The following is a 16230-nucleotide window of genomic DNA, read 5'->3' on the forward strand; positions in this document are numbered from 1 at the left end:
GGCTACAGTCCACGGGGTTGCAAAGAGTCGGACACGACTGAGCAACTTCACTTCACTCACTTTAATGCTCAGTTTAGGACAGGCTCAATGCCAAGGGTCCCCAAATTTATCTGAACTTTAGAATCATCTGGGGATCTGTTAGAAATTCCCAAGCAGGAACACTCTGGGGAGGTAGAACATGGGCCTCTGTACTTTCTGAAGCTCCCTGGGTGATTCCAGTGTGTGGACAAGTTTGGGAAGAAACACTCTATGCTTTGTGCTGAGATTAATCTTAGTCATCACAATATTAGTAAGATTGAAATTCCCCCTCTAACAGAAAATAAAGCAGGAAGTCAGAAAGGCTGACCAAATATTCAATGGCCAGTAAATGGCAGCAATATAATTCAAGCACATATCTGCTTGATCCTAAAATTTTCTTCAGGGGAAATCCTTTTTGCTATATTCAGGTGAAAAAAAAGTAGTCAATCAATTAAAAAATCAGAGGCATGGGTTACCCATGATATACGTGGGCTTCCCTGATGGCTCAAATGGTAAAGAATCTGCCCGCAATGCGGGAGACCTAGGTTCAATCTCTGGGTCCGGAGGATCTGCTGGAGAAGGGAATGGCTAACCACTCCAGTATTCTTGCCTGGAGAAGTCCATGGACAAAGAAGCCTAGCAGCTATAGCCCGTGGGGTCGGAAAAAGTCGGACACGATTGAGCAACTAACTCTACTAACATGTACATAGTGCTGCTCGTGGGCCTCTGGCTTGAATATCCATGAAGTACTGGGTGGTGGTGTAATAATTTAATTTTTATCCCCACTACTTGCTCCATCCCTCCAATGCCTCGGCAGCTGACCCGGCTCCTACAGCCAACTCTGGAGCCGGGCCTTATCCCATGGGATAAAGAAGTCTTCAGTATTGGCATCTCAGCAGCAAGTCACTCTTGACACTGGTTTGTTCAGACTCTGTACCCTCATTCTAGCAGTTAGACTCTTGCTCGTCCACTTTTCCTGAGTACCCACTGGTGCCAGTAATGGGGTACTTGCTCTGAAATTTATGATTTTAAATGGCTATACTCAGGGTACAAAAGTTAACTTATGTTGTATGAACACAGCACATAACCTAAAAATGCTGCTTTTGAAAGCTCTATCAAGATTAATTTTGAGAGCAGATGCTTGATTATTTACTTTTGAGTCAGGAAAGGGAGGCACAAAGACTTTTAAAAACGTCTGCAAATCCCTTTCTCTAAATTAATTTCAACTGTCTTGGGAACAGCTGCTTCCTCTGACTTTAAATATATGAATGATAACTATGAAATAATGAAACCATTGTATGTGGGCATGTGGAAAGCTTGTAAAGTTTTGGTTATGTATACTCTCCATATAATTATATTACATGTAATATATTTATATACTAAAATGAATCAGAATATTTTCATTAAATATTACTTGAAATAATTACTTATTTTATTACTTCGGAATTTAGGTTTTATTCTGAAAGGGAAACTACTTCTAGTTCTTAAATGAAATCTCCACACTGTTTTGCTGGTGTAATTAAACAACCACTTCTATCCCCCACAACACACACCATAGTCTTAGTTATCCAGTTAATTTGGAGAGGACGGGACTCCAATTATCCATTTTGTTGAGTTTGTTGAAAGTAGGACTAATAGGGTGCTTTTATATGGAGCTTTTTATGTCTTTGTGACAAAAATTGAGCAAAAAGTGAAATATAGCTATTTAAGCAAAACAAAAAAAAGAAATCAGCTTCAAAGAAAAATTTTCCATTGAAGATATTCTACTTAATAATTACCCTTTTGGGGAAATTTTCAACTTTCACTTTTTAAAGTCTAAGATTTTTCAAATTCAACCATAGCAAGAGCAAATGATCTGATCTAAATAGAACCTAACTCTTCAATAGATTGAAAGTGAATTAGAATAGACTCATTTGTCCATTCAACATTTGCCAAGAGCAACCTTGAAAGGAACTGGGTGGATGATGAGGAAGCAGGCATACGTCTTGTTTGTTAAGAAAGTCATGATCTAGTGGGAATGCTGAGCGCACAAGTCGTTGCAGATGGAGTTTCATGTGTTGTGACTCACGTGAACAGGAGTCCCTGGCGGCCCAGTGTGGGCTCTGGCTGGCTCTTCTCAGGACAGTGGGGTCAAGAGAGCCGGAGAATTGCTGGGGTGGCTTAAGCTGGGGCCATAGCATCAAATGGTCTACAGAGCACAGAGGTCCTGTAAGGAGAGCCCCTGAGGGACAGATGTATATACAGGTAACAGTGATCTCCAACTTCATGAACAGGCCTGGCGACCCACATCTTGGTCTGTGTTTTCACTGACTTCTTAAAAGCTAGAGACCAAGAAAATCAAAATATTCTGTGACAGTCTCTTGGAACAGGTGGATTCTGGCCCACACAACAGAGCTTTAGTTACGATGTTTCTTCCATGAAACCAGCTTAGTGACAGTAATATTCTGAGCTACCTGCCTTTAAGGATTTGTGGAGATCATAGATAAAGCGAGAAAACAGAACAGCTGACACAAAGTGGCTCTGTTTATGGGTTTTCCTGCCCACCTCACACCCTTTCCTTATGGCCACCACCTCAATGCCCCTTCATGCCCACGCAGATGACTGTCTTCAGCTTTGTGGTCAGGTTCTCTCTTTGGCTGTCCATCTCAGAGCCAGCTTGGTCCATTAATCACCTGGCTTACAGTTAGCGCTCTCCAGGTACATGTGTCCAATTACACACTAAAAAAAGTGTTTAGAAATCATAAAGCCATTTCAGTCACAAATGGACTTACATTAACCTGCTAAAACTACAGGAATTCACAGGATTTTATAATGGAACTTTTTGGCCAATGCTGTCTATTAGTTTTTCCAAAGAAAAAGATTCTCAGATGATCTTGTGTAACATGGCACATAAATAGGATAAGCCTCTCACATATCACAATAAGAGGGAGGGATTAAAAGAAAGAACTACAGTTTCATAACTAAAGACTGACTTTCCATATACATAAACTAGCTTTCATAGCAGTAAAAAATACTTCATGAATTCATGATTTAGGGTTGTTTATACTTTAGATGTTAAAACTAGTTTCTTTCTATTTTCTGCAAGACGTACTTTGATTAAGAACTTGGTGAAATTGATACATTTCCAAATTTTTAAATTTCCATAAGTACTTACACATTTTACATTCATATTTATATCACACTTTTATTGGCAGACAACCATATTCAAGAAAAAAGATTGCACATAAACTAACGGATGATCATCCTCTGCAACATGAGTATAAACCAAAGTGAATTTGTGATTTTAGTCTCTAATCTCCTATTCTTATCACTTCCTATAATTTTGAGACTTCTGCCAAGGAAAACAAAATTTCTGGGGGCTTTTCCAAGAAAACAGAATTGTCAAAAAAAATATTACAATGAAGAGCTACATAATATTTTAAGCATATATTTGTTAATAATTTTTAAAGTCAATTTAGGGAATATTTTCTATTTCACCTATGGTAACAGAACACTACTTGAATTTCAAGTTTCCGTAAAAATACCAAGGGTACTTATAGACCATCAAAATGAAAAGATATTTCCACAATTATGAAGGAAATGTAGGGCACATTTTGATCACTTTTCTTGAGAAGCTAACCTCCCTAACTTAAGACATGTACAAGAGGAAAGATAACGAGAACCCAGATCTCATGGTTTCGCCAATGATCTCTGATGGTTTCCTCATCTCCATTCTTCCCACCCTCCCTGGACTCTCTGTATGTTACTTTGATGACCTGGAAAGATGTGAAATATGGCAGCAGATGAAAAAAGAACAAGAAACAAAGTCCCTTCAGAGAAGGAAAAACAGCTGTAAACTGGAAAACAGCCTGCAAATACCTTACACAGTCTACAAACCAGTAACTTAGAGTCTTTAAGCTTGTGTGTGCTTAGTTGCTCAGTCGTGTCTGACTCTTTGTGATCCAATGGACTGTAGCCTGCCAGGCTCCTCTGTCCCTGGGGATTCTCCAGGAAGGAATACTGGAGTGGGTTGCCATACCCTCCTCTAGGGGATCTTCCCAACCCAGGGATTGAACTCAGGTCTGCTGCAGGCAGGTTCTTTACCAACTGAGCCACCAGGGAAGCTTATCTTTATGCTTATTGTTTCCTAATTTATAGATCTGGATGTGACCCTTCAAAAACATAGGTGGTGATTTCTGCTTTACAATACCCAAAGCAGAGAAGTCTGACAAGAGCTGACCAAACCCTCAAAGCGGATTCCAGAAGAATACGTGGAACACAATCTAATTGCTCAAGTTGCATAAATTGTCTTCATAAGTAGCTTTAATGATGAGTTTGGCCTTTTTTTTTGCTATTGCTCCGTGGACCAAATCTGGGATTCCCAGATTGTCTTTTTTTCTTGTCTGCCAGCCATGGCAGCTTGAAAATACAATTTATCATAAAAAAGGAGAGATAAAATTAAATTTTCTATGGGAAAAATTTCCAGAGTTAAAGATAGCAGAGTATATCCCTCAAAGACACACACTACAGATAGGCAGCAATTGTAAGGCCAAGAGTGACATGGAGCGTGAATTATCTGGACAATGACTTCATTCGTCAGAAAAGCATAGGTCTGAACTATCACTGCAGTGAAGTTTTTGTTTTGCTTCTGGATTTTAGAGTCATAGAGAAATAACTGTATTTCTTAGGTTATCTGTACTTGGTAAACGGCAGAAGTTAGGGTGGGAGCTGAGGCCAAATGAAAGCTGTTATGGAGATGACTTAAGGGACTTCCCTGGCAGTCCAGTGGTTAGGACTTCACCTTCAGTGCAGAGGGTGCAGGCTCCATCCCTGGTCGGGGAACTAAGGCCCCATATATCTTGTGGCCAAAGCACCAAACATGAAACAGAAGCAATATTGTAACAAACTCAACATAGACTTTGAAAATGGTCCACATCAAAAAAAAAAAATCTTTAAAAAAAGATGATTTATGTTTGGCTCTGTATTATTTGTAAACCATCTTTTTCTAAAGATGTTTCTTCAGTATGGACTATTTCCAAAGTCTTTACTGAATTTGTTACAGTACTGCTTCTGTTTGTTTCATGCTTTGGTTTTTTCGGTCACGAGACATGACTGACATTTGACTCTGCATTATTTGCTTCCCAGGTACTGCAATGATAAATAATCTGCCTACCAATGCAGAAGACTCAAGACACTCGGCTTCAATCCCTCGTTTGGGAAGATGCCCTGGAGAAGGAATGGCAACCCAGTACTCTTGCCTGGAAGATTCCAAGGACAGAAGGAGCCTGGTGGGCTACAGTCCATGGGGTCGCAAAGAGTCAGACATGGCTGAGAATGCACACGCTGTATTATTTACATTATTTACTTAGGAAAAGTAAATAGAAGCATCAACATCTTCTGAGGTTTACAGCTGAGGCACACTAAGATAAAGTAACTTTTGTCTTAATTTCAGTTCTAAATTTCACGGGAAAGGTCTGGGAAAGCATCTGTGATTAGCTCTGCTTAAATCAAGGATGCAACCTGGACCATAAGTCTGGGCTAAGCTCTAGGTTATATTCTACGAAGGGCTTATTTTACCTTTAAAAGACAATCTGTACCTTTCCTCCATCTCTTCATAGGAAAAGCTTTTTGGTTAATCTAATATTAGCTTGCATTTCCTGAGTTTATACCAACTGGGGATGGCAAGGAATGGGGACAGGTGCAGGGAAGGCATTTGCCGCTTCCTATAAGAAAAGGCAAGAATCGACTCCTTGGAAAAACCCTGATGCTGGGAAAGACTGAAGGCAGGAGGAGAAGGGGATGACGGAGGATGAAATGGTTGGATGGCGTCACCAATTCGATGAACATGAATGTGAGCAAGCTCTGGGAACTGGTGATGGACAGAGAAGCCTGGCATGCTGCAGTTCTTTTAGGGTTGCAAAGAGTCGAATACCACTGAGTGGCTGAACTGATTGATAAGAAAAGGCACCGTCGATTTCCATTGCCATCGCTTGATAAAAGAAATAAAGGAATAGTATTTACATGGCTCTTAAACAATGAACACAATATGTAGTTAGTGGAATAACCCTCTGGAAATTTCACTGTGAAGAAATATGATTACCAATTACTGTGTTCAATTTAGCAAAAGCTTTTGGATATTGTCTGTGTTTAACCCTGTATAGATGTGAGAGTTGGACTATAAAGAAAGCTGAGCGCCGAAGAATTGATACTTTTGAACTGTGGTGTTGGAGAAGACTCTTGAGAGTCCCTTGGACTGCAAGGAGATCCAACCAGTCCATCTTAAAGGAGATCAGTCCTGGGTGTTCATTGGAAGGACTGATGTTGAAGCTGAAACTCCAATACTTTGGCCACCTGATGCAAAGAGCTGACTCATTTGAAAAGACCCTGATGCTGGGAAAGATTGAGGGCAGGAGGAGAAGGGGATAACAGAGGATGAGATGGTTGGATGGCATCACTGACTTGATGGACATGGGTTTGGGTGGACTCCTGGAGTTGGTGATGGACAGGGAGGCCTGGCGTGCTGCAGTTCATGGGGTCGCAAAGAGTTGGACACGACTGAGTGACTGAACTGAACTGAACTGAAGGCCCTGTACTAGTCACTGCTGCAGATCTCAGGCAGAGTGGAGAAGGACGATGCTTTCAAAGAGCTCTCTCGGAGGAGAGAGAAGATACATCTGTGCTCCCCCACAACAGGAACCTGGCTCTTAGCCTTCGCGTCTCTGCTCAGCCTGTGCCTTTGTTTGGAAGGTTCTCACCCAATTTACTATCTGGAAAATTCTTACAAAATCTTCAAGGCTCAACTCAAAGTTCTCTTCTTTTTGTGGGCTTTCTGGAACTCTTCTAAGAGGAAGTTTTCTGTTTCCCTATTGCAAGGATCTGGTAGGAACACCCTTATTATAATACTTCACATTAAAAGTGAAATTATTTGTCTGTGAGTTCAGGTTTGGTCACCTCTTGAGCCGGAGCTCTGAAAAACCACTCATTATTCATCTTAATGTCACCAGTAATGCGCCGGGTGCCTGAAACACGGTAGGTACTTCATAAATATTTACTAAAGTGAACAAGTAACTGCTTTATAAGGTAGAAAGTGCCGAACATCATAGAAGAAGTACAGATCTTAAGTACTAAAGAAGTTCTGTTCCAGCCAGGAAGGGCAAAGTGATAAGCGGGGGGAGGTCAGAGAGGCTTCTTGGAGGGAAGATCATTCGAAATAGACCCTGAAAGATAGTTGGGTCAGATTTGACAGAGGGAAGCAAGAGGAAGGGGATTCCAGGAGGAGGGTACATGAGCTTTGTCATTACAATGAACAAATGCAACTGAATTGTTACTAATCACCCAAGAACGTACAGATCCATTTAAGCACTAAGTCTTTCAAAGCACTAGCTTCTGAGGCGACACACTTGTTGGATGAAACTACCAGTACTCAAAACTTTATTTGAGGACTGCTTTCAGACTGTTTGCAGAAACACACACACGCACCAAATAATCACGTAGGCCTTTGTATTCTGCTCCTTTTGACCAAAGAGTATTACCTGAATTAACCCCTCTCTAAAGAGGGTCTCAATAGCTTTTGGTCATTTGAAAAGATAAAATTCACTTGTAAAGAAGGAAAAATTGCTACCACTTAGTATCCCAAAAAGGATGGGCCAAAAACTTCATCTGCCATTGTCTTTCTCCTTGGAGGTGGGGAGGGAGAAGGAGGTGGATAAAGCCATTCAGCCCTGGCAGCAATTATTAGGAAGTAGAGGCATTCCCCTGGGAGTGAAGGCTAAGAGGTTGGACCCAGAGGTGTGGCACCTCAGGGGTGAATGAAAACTTGGAGGGCAGTGAGTGGGGGTATTGTATAATAGCTTGCTCTAGGCTGGGACTGAAAGCCAAGTTCACTCAAAGTCTCCTCCTATCCAGATACCTCCTAGCTCTGCTCCACGAAGCACTTCTGCCTGCACCTTTAAGCCACAACCTCCTGACTATGAAGGGCTGGAGGACAGAGTCCTCAATAGGACACCCTCAATTACACCACTGCCTTCAACATTAACATCTTAAAGAATCTGAAATGCACACATCTTAATTAAAATATTCCCGAGGTGATGATTTCAATAAATTGAGAACATTTATTAACTTGCTGGCCCCAGGGTTTAGAGAGTTTGAATTCTTGGTTATGAAAAAGTCCTAGTTAATAAAATAATCTTCATTATTAAATTAGGCAGTTTCAAAAGTCACTACTGGGTTGATTTAGGGAGATAAAGATTTAAATACTCTAAAAATATTTATGCATTCTGATTGACTAACAAAACTCAAAGGTATTTATGAGATAATAAAAACAGTCCTAAATATAAAAAGCTTGCATACAGCTTCATAGTACAGCTAACTCTAAACTGCTGTTTATGAAATTGTAGATATTTTATTTCTGACTTACACTTATTCTACTAAAGATACAATGAAGGTAAAAATAAAATCCACGAATAATGCCCAAATTTCAAAAGGCAGAGATTGAAGCTATAAGCAATAATCCTTCAAATCAGACACCTGGTCAATAAATACTGAAGATATCATTACACAAAGTCTTTTTTCCATCCTTACCCTCCCCCAGCTGTCACAGTTGATAGGCCAGCCTATTGTTCTTAGAGCTTTAGACCCTGGACTCTAAGCTCTCCTCCTCTTTCTCTGTTTCTTTGATTGATTTATTCCATTCTCTAAGTAACAGTGTACCACAGGGTTTTATCCTTCATCATATTCTCTTTTTTCCTGTCTTCTCTTGGAAATATTTAATTATCATCTCTAAGTCTCCCCTTTCACCGAATTTCAGACCTGCATTTTACCTGCCTGCTTCACCTCCCCATCGAGATGGACATCTCACCTGTGTCTCAAATGCAACATGGTGAAAACTCAGGTGAATATTTTTCTTGCTCTCAAAGTACTTAGTTCATGTCCTATGGTCATGTGCTGCATTCTCTGCTAAGAACTGCCCTTTCCGTTACTGTCAATTAGGGAACTCCTACTCATCCTTCAGGACCCAAATCAGTATACCTGAAACTAATATAATATTATAAGTCAACTACACTTCAATGAAAACACAACAGAACAACAACCACAACAACCCCGCCCCCCCTCCCCCCAACAAACAAAACACAAGACACAAATCAAATGTAGCCCTCTGTTGCCCTGCCTACCCACCAAGAAGTCTAATTAACAAGGTTTATGTCAACACGGGCTTTCCAGGTGGCGCTAGTGGTAAAGAATCCGCCAGCTAATGCAGGAGACGTGGGAGACTCGGGTTCAATCCCTGGGTTGGGGAGATCCCCTGGAGGAGAGCATGGAAACCCACTCCAGTATTCTTGCCTGGAGAATCCCCATGGACAGAGAAGACTGGTGGGCTTCTCTGACTCTACAGTCCATAGGGTCACAAAGAGCTGGATATGACTGAAGCGACTTAGCACACACACACAGTTGGCGATCTAGAGGTGAAGCCTTCACCTTCCAAAGCAGGGAGTATGGGTTCTCCAGGCAAGAATCCTGGAGTTGGTTGCCATGACCCAGGCAAGTCCCATAATTTCTGCAGGCTCTTTCAAGCTGAACTCAGAGCCCTTTACAACCTAACTTCATTCTCAATGCATTTCGAGTTCCTTTGTTAGTCAGTTCAGTTCAGCTGCTCAGTTGTGTCTGACTCCTTGCAACCCCACGGACTGTAGCACACGAGGTTTTCTGATCCATCACCAACTCCTGGAGCTTGCTCAAACTCATGTCCATTGAATCAGTGATGCCATCCAACCATCTCATCCTCTGTTGTCCCCTTCTCCTCCTGCCTTCAATCTTTCCCAGAATCCGGATCTTTTCTAGTGAGTCAGTTCTTCGAATCAGGTGGCCAAAGTATTGGAGCTTCAGCTTCAGCATCAGTCCTCCAATGAATATTCAGGACTGATTTCCTTTAGGATAGACTGGCTTGATCTACTTGCAGTCCAAGGGACTCTCAAGAGTCTTCTCCAACACCACAGTTCAAAAGCATCAATTCTTCGGTGCTCAGCTTTCTTTATCGTCCAACTCTTATATCCATACTTGACTACTGGAAAAACCATAGCTTTGACTAGACAGACCTTTGTCGGCAAAGTAATGTCTCTGCTTTTTAATACGCTGTCTAGGCTGGTCACAGTTTTTCTTTCAAGGAGCAAGTGTCTTTTAATTTCATGGCTGCGGTCACCATCTGCAGTGATTTTGGAGCCCAAGAAAATATAGTCTTTCACTGTTTTCATTCTATTTGCCATGAAGTGATGGGACCAGGTGCCATGATCTTAGTTTTCTGAATGTTGAGTTTTAAGCCAACATTTTCACTCTCCTCTTTCACTTTCATCAAGAAGCTCTTCAGTTCCTCTTTGCTTTCTGCCATAAGGATGGTGTCATCTGCATATCTGACATTATTGATATTTCTCCCAGCAATCTTGATTCCAGCTTGTGCTTTATCCAGCCTAGCATTTTTCATGATGTACTCTGTATATAAGTTAAATAAGCAGGATGACAATATATAGCCTTGACGTACTCCTTTCCCAATTTGGAACTAGTCTGTTGTTCCATGTCCAGTTCTAACTGTTGCTTCTTGACCTGCATACATATTTCTCATGAGGCAGGTCAGGTGGTCTGGTATTCCCATCTCTTGAAGAATTTTCCACAGTCTGTTGTGACCCACACAATCAAAGGTTTTGGCATAGTCAATGAAGCAGAAGTAGATGTATTTCTGGAATTCTCTTGCTTTTTCTATGATCCACTGGATGGATCTCCATAGATCCAATTTAATCTCTAGTTCCTCTGCCTTTTCTAAATCCAGCTTGAACATCTGGAAGTTCTCAGTTCACATACTGTTGAAGCCTGGCTTGGAGAATTGTGAGCACTACTTTGCAAGTGCATGAGATGAGTGTAATTGTGTGGTAGTTTGAACATTCTTTGGCATTGCCTTTCTTTGGGATTGAAGTGAAAACTGACCTTTTGCCCTGTGGCCACTGCTGAGTTTTCCAAATTTGCTGGCATATTGAGTGTAGCACTTTCACAGCACCATCTTTTAGGATTTGAAATAGCTCAGCTGGAATTCCATCACCTCCACTAGTTGTGGTCACAGTGATGCTTCCTAAGGCCCACTTCACTTCACGCTCCAGGATGTCTGGCTGTAGGTGAGTGATCACACCATTGTGGTTATCTGGGTCATTAAGATCTTTTTTGTATAGTTCTTCTGTGTATTCTTGCCATCTCTTCTTAATATCTTCTGTTAGGTCCATACTGCTTCTGTCCTTATTGTGCCTATCTTTGCATGAGATGTTCCCCTTGCATGAAATGTTCTCTAACTTTCAGTTAAGAGCACACCTAACTCCTTCTGAGCAGTCTAGATCTCTTCCACAGGAGAATGAAAGGAACTGGACACCCAAAGACCCCCAGATGAGCTAAAAACCCAGGAGTAATTACCACCGTGGTGGTCAGGGAGACTGGAGAGAGCCACTCTCCATAGACCCATAGAGGAAATCAATGAGCTTGTGGTCCAGACAAACAACACACTGGCTGAGGTATCACCTATTTACTTTGATTATTAAACCTAAGGTACAGATTTGGTACAAGTTCTAAATGAAAATTTTGATATAAAAGATTGAGGAAATTTTTGCTTGTAAAAATCAAGGAGAAACCAGAGAGGCCAGAAGACTTGAAAATTTACGAGACATACATATTTAATGATGTGCTACAGACTCTACATTATTTATGAGTCAGGCTATCCTCTGGCTGTGTTTTAATTTGATCACCAGCTAACTGTTAAACTTTTGCTCTGTTAATGGACATCTGGCCTTTACATTGAGAAATAGGCTGAAAAGAAATATCTGCCTGGAGGAAAAGAAGTGATCACAAAGTACCCTGAAAAATCAAGCCCCACCTTGTCTAATTGTGACCACTGCCGGTGATTTCATTCACTGGAGGTTCAGGGGAGGTTAGGATGGTTGACATCTGGTGTACTGGATAGACTTTACTATTTCTTTCTTTTTTATTTAGATTTTTTCCAATGGGGACCATTTCTAAAGTCTTCATTGAATTTGCTACAATATTGCTACTGTTTTATGTCTTGGTTTTTTTGGCCATGAGGCACATGAGATCATAGCTCCCTGACTAGGGATTGAACCCACCTGCAATGGAAGGTAAAGTCTTAACCACTGGACTGCCAGTGGATGTCCCTGAGGATAGGTTTTAAAAATCCACATTATTAACAGAAAGAATTAAATCACCACAACACAAGGCTTCATGCACATTGATCTACGTGTAGTTTTATTCTATTCTATAAATAATTATACCCTGGCTGTTCTCAAAACTAATTTGGAAAGACACATAAAAGGACAAAAATATGTCAACAAATTTCACACCAGAAAGTTAAGAAAACAACCATGCTGTATCCTATTCATAGAATTCCTTTCATGACCTGGCTAGATCTACAGAGAACCGAATAAAAGTTGGAATGCTGATCTGGACAATTCATGGAAAGAATCAGTTATTTCAGTCATTATAAGTGTAAAGATTAGGTCTCCCTTCTTTTAGCTTAAGCTATCTGGTTTGCAGAACTGCCAACCAATATTACAAATCTGACCAACTGCAAGGGATAATATATACCAGTGTCTCTAAGGGGTTCCTGCCAAAAGATCAATTTATTCAACAAAGTGCATTTGAAACCCAGTGCTGAGGAGACTAAATGAATATGGAGAAAGAGTTCCCAATAATTAAACTAATGGAAAACCGCAAGTCATTTCTGGTGTAGAGTCTTTACAGTCCATGGTCATGTGAAGAAATGCTTACAGAACGAGAAGATTCCATTTACCACAGTAAATGTAACAAGAAATTCCAGACACATTACTAAACAGCTGCGTCTTCCCTTCAAACACACCCATCCCGATGCCAACACACTTGTGCGCACACACATGGACCTTCTCTCCAATCACCGTCCCGAAAGAGCGCTGGCCTCAAAGATTTATAGTTCGTGGGACAACTGAAGGGAGCAACAGTTGCCTGGCACAGCTGCAGTCTGAACGCAAAGGCTGGATGGTGGGAGCAGTACGTTCAGTTCCAACTGTTAACTCAAGGGAAAGATTTCTCAGAGTAATGCGTGCTTGGAAACTCAGCCCAGAACAGCATGTTGTTGGTCACTCAAACCCCACAGAGCTCAAATCTCAAGGGCCAATCTGAAAACAGAAGAAACGGGCGGTTCCTCAAAATACTTGAGATGTTCACAACCATAAGCCTTACGACTTTGCCCATTGAGATGGAATGGATTCCTTAAAGCTTCTGAATATTGTAGTGTCAGTGAAGGCCAACACCCCACCTTTCTGCATTCTCTCTGATCCTTATTGTTTTAGAAATACATACTTTTTGCAGAGTTGCGATCACTGGGCAAACAAATGAAATTATTTTTATTCATTTTTTCCTCCCAAAGACCATTTTATCAGATAATTCTAATGGCCTTTTCCTTCTTCTTTGCAAGAATGCTGTGCTACTCAGAGAATGAACTCGTTCGTGGCCGGTGACCAGGGAGGAAGGGTGGAGGGAAAGAGGCAGACTGGGAGTTTGGTATTGACACATACACATTGGTACGTTTAAAACAGATAACCGAAAAAGACAAAAAATTATAAAAAGAATGTTGTGATACTGGCTGTAATTGTTTATGATTTACTTCTCTGGTAAGTCACCAAGCCATAGTAAATGAGAAGAAATTAGTTTGATCTATGCTAGGGATTATGTTTTAGAATCTTTTATGTGGTTTTTAATAATTTAGATTTAAAATTAAAAACGACAATTTTTATAATATACTTTGTAATAGTTTTTTAACCTCAACTTTTCAGTTCAGTTCAGTTCAGTCGCTCAGTCATGTCTGACTCTTTGCCACCCCATGAACCGCAGAACGCCAGGCCTCCCTGTCCATCACCAACTCCTGGAGTTCACCCAAACCATTGTCCATCGAGTCGGTGATGCCATCCAACCATCTCATCCTCTGTTGTCCCCTTCTCCTCCTGCTCTCAATCTTTCCCAGCATCAGGGTCTTTTCAAATGAGTCAGCTCTTTGCATCAGGTGGCCAAAGTATTGGAATTTCAGCTTCAACATCAGTCCTTCCAATGAACACCCAGGACTGATCTCCTTTACGATGGACTGGTTGGATCTCCTTGTAGTCCAAGGGACTCTCAAGAGTCTTCTCCAACACCATAGTTCAAAAGCATCAATTCTTCTGCACTCAGCTTTCTTTATAGTCCAACTCTCACATCCATGCATGACCACTGGAAAAACCATAGCCTTGACTAGATGAAACTTTGTTGGCAAAGTAATGTCTCTGCTTTTGAATATGCTGTCTAGGTTGGTCATAACTTTCCTTCCAAGGAGTAAGCGTCTTTTAATTTCATGGCTGCAATCACCATCTGCAGTGATTTTGGAGCACAGAAAAATAAAGTCGGACACTGTTTCCACTGTTTCCCCATCTATTTGCCATGAAGTGATGGGACTGGATGCCGTGATCTTTGTTTTCTGAATGTTGAGCTTTAAGCCAACTTTTTCACTCTCCTCTTTCACTTTCATCAAGAGGCTTTTGAGTTCCTCTTCACTTTCTGCCATAGGGTGGTGTCATCTGCATATCTGAGGTTATTGATATTTCTCCTGGCAATCTTGATTCCAGCTTGTGCTTCTTCCAGCCCAGTGTTTCTCATGATGTACTCTGCATATAAGTTAAATAAACAGGGTGACAATATACAGCCTTGATGTACTCCTTTTCCTATTTGGAACCAGTCTGTTGTTCCATGTCCAGTTCTGACTGTTGCTTCCTGACCTGCATACAGGTTTCTTAAGAGGAAAGTCAGGTGGTCTGGTATTCCTATCTCTTTCAGAATTTTCAAGTTTATTGTGATCCACACAGTCAAAGGCTTTGGCATAGTCAATAAAGCAGAAATAGATGTTTTTCTGGAACTCTCTTGCTTTTTCTATGGTCCAGCAGATGTTGGCAATTTGATCTCTGGTTCCTCTGCCTTTTCCAAAACCAGCTTGAACATCTGGAAGTTCACGGTTCACATATTGCTAAAGCCTGGCCAGGAGAATTTTGAGCATTACTTTACTAGCGTGTGAGATGAGTGCAATTGTGCGGTAGTTTGAGCATTCTTTGGCATTGCCTTTCTTTGGGATTGGAATGAAAACTGACCTTTTCCAGTCCTGTGGCCACTGCTGAGTTTTCCAAATTTGCTGGCATAGTGAGTGCAGCACTTTCACAGCATTATCTTTCAGGATTTGGAATAGCTCAACTGGTATTCCATCACCTCCACTAGCTTTGTTTGTAGTCATGTTTCCTAAGGCCCACTTGACTTCACATTCCAGGATGTCTGGCTGTAGGTGAGTGATCATACCATCGTGATTATCTGGGTCATGAAGATCTTTTCTGTACAGTTCTTCTGTGTATTCTTGCCACCTCTTCTTAATATCTTCTGCTTCTGTTAGGTCCCTACCATTTCTGTTCTATATTGTGCCCATGAGGGCAAAAATAATAGGAAATATATTTCTATCAGATCAGATCAGTTACTCAGTTGTGTCCGACTCTTTGCGACCCCATGAATCGCAGCACGCCAGGCTTCCCTGTCCATCACCAACTCCTGGAGTTCACTCAGACTCACGCCCATCGAGTCAGTGATGCCATCCAGCCATCTCATCCTCTGTCGTCCCCTTTTCCTCCTGCCCACAATCCCTCCCAGCATCAGAGTCTTTTCCAATGAGTCAGTCAACTCTTAGCATGAGGTGGCCAAAGTACTGGAGTTTCAGCTTTAGCATCATTCCTTCCAAAGAACACCCAGGACTGATCTCCTTTAGAATGGACTGGTTGGATATCCTTGCAGTCCAAGGGACTCTCAAGAGTCTTCTCCAACACCACAGTTCAAAAGCATCAATTCTTTGGCGCTCAGCCTTCTTCACAGTCCAACTCTCACATCCATACATGACCACAGGAAAAACCATAGCCTTGACTAGACGAACCTTTGTTGGCAAAGTAATGTCTCTGCTTTTGAATATGCTGTCTAGGTTGGTCATAACTTTCCTTCCAAGGAGTAAGCGTCTTTTAATTTCATGGCTGCAATCACCATCTGCAGTGATTTTGGAGCACAGAAAAATAAAGTCAGCCACTGTTTCCACTCTTTCCCCATCTATTTGCCATGAAGTGATGGGACCGGATGCCATGATCTTCGTTTTCTGAATGTTGA

At 41.3% G+C, this 16230-nt stretch overlaps 1 protein-coding gene across 1 annotated transcript in view; it reads right to left on the minus strand.

Annotated features, from left to right (window-relative positions):
- CAP2 (cyclase associated actin cytoskeleton regulatory protein 2) overlaps positions 1-16230 on the minus strand; it is a 134996-nt gene that overhangs the window by 16338 nt on the left and 102428 nt on the right.

The sequence above is a fragment of the Bos taurus genome, chromosome 23, assembly GCF_002263795.3.
Source record: "Bos taurus isolate L1 Dominette 01449 registration number 42190680 breed Hereford chromosome 23, ARS-UCD2.0, whole genome shotgun sequence".
NCBI lineage: Eukaryota > Metazoa > Chordata > Mammalia > Artiodactyla > Bovidae > Bos > Bos taurus.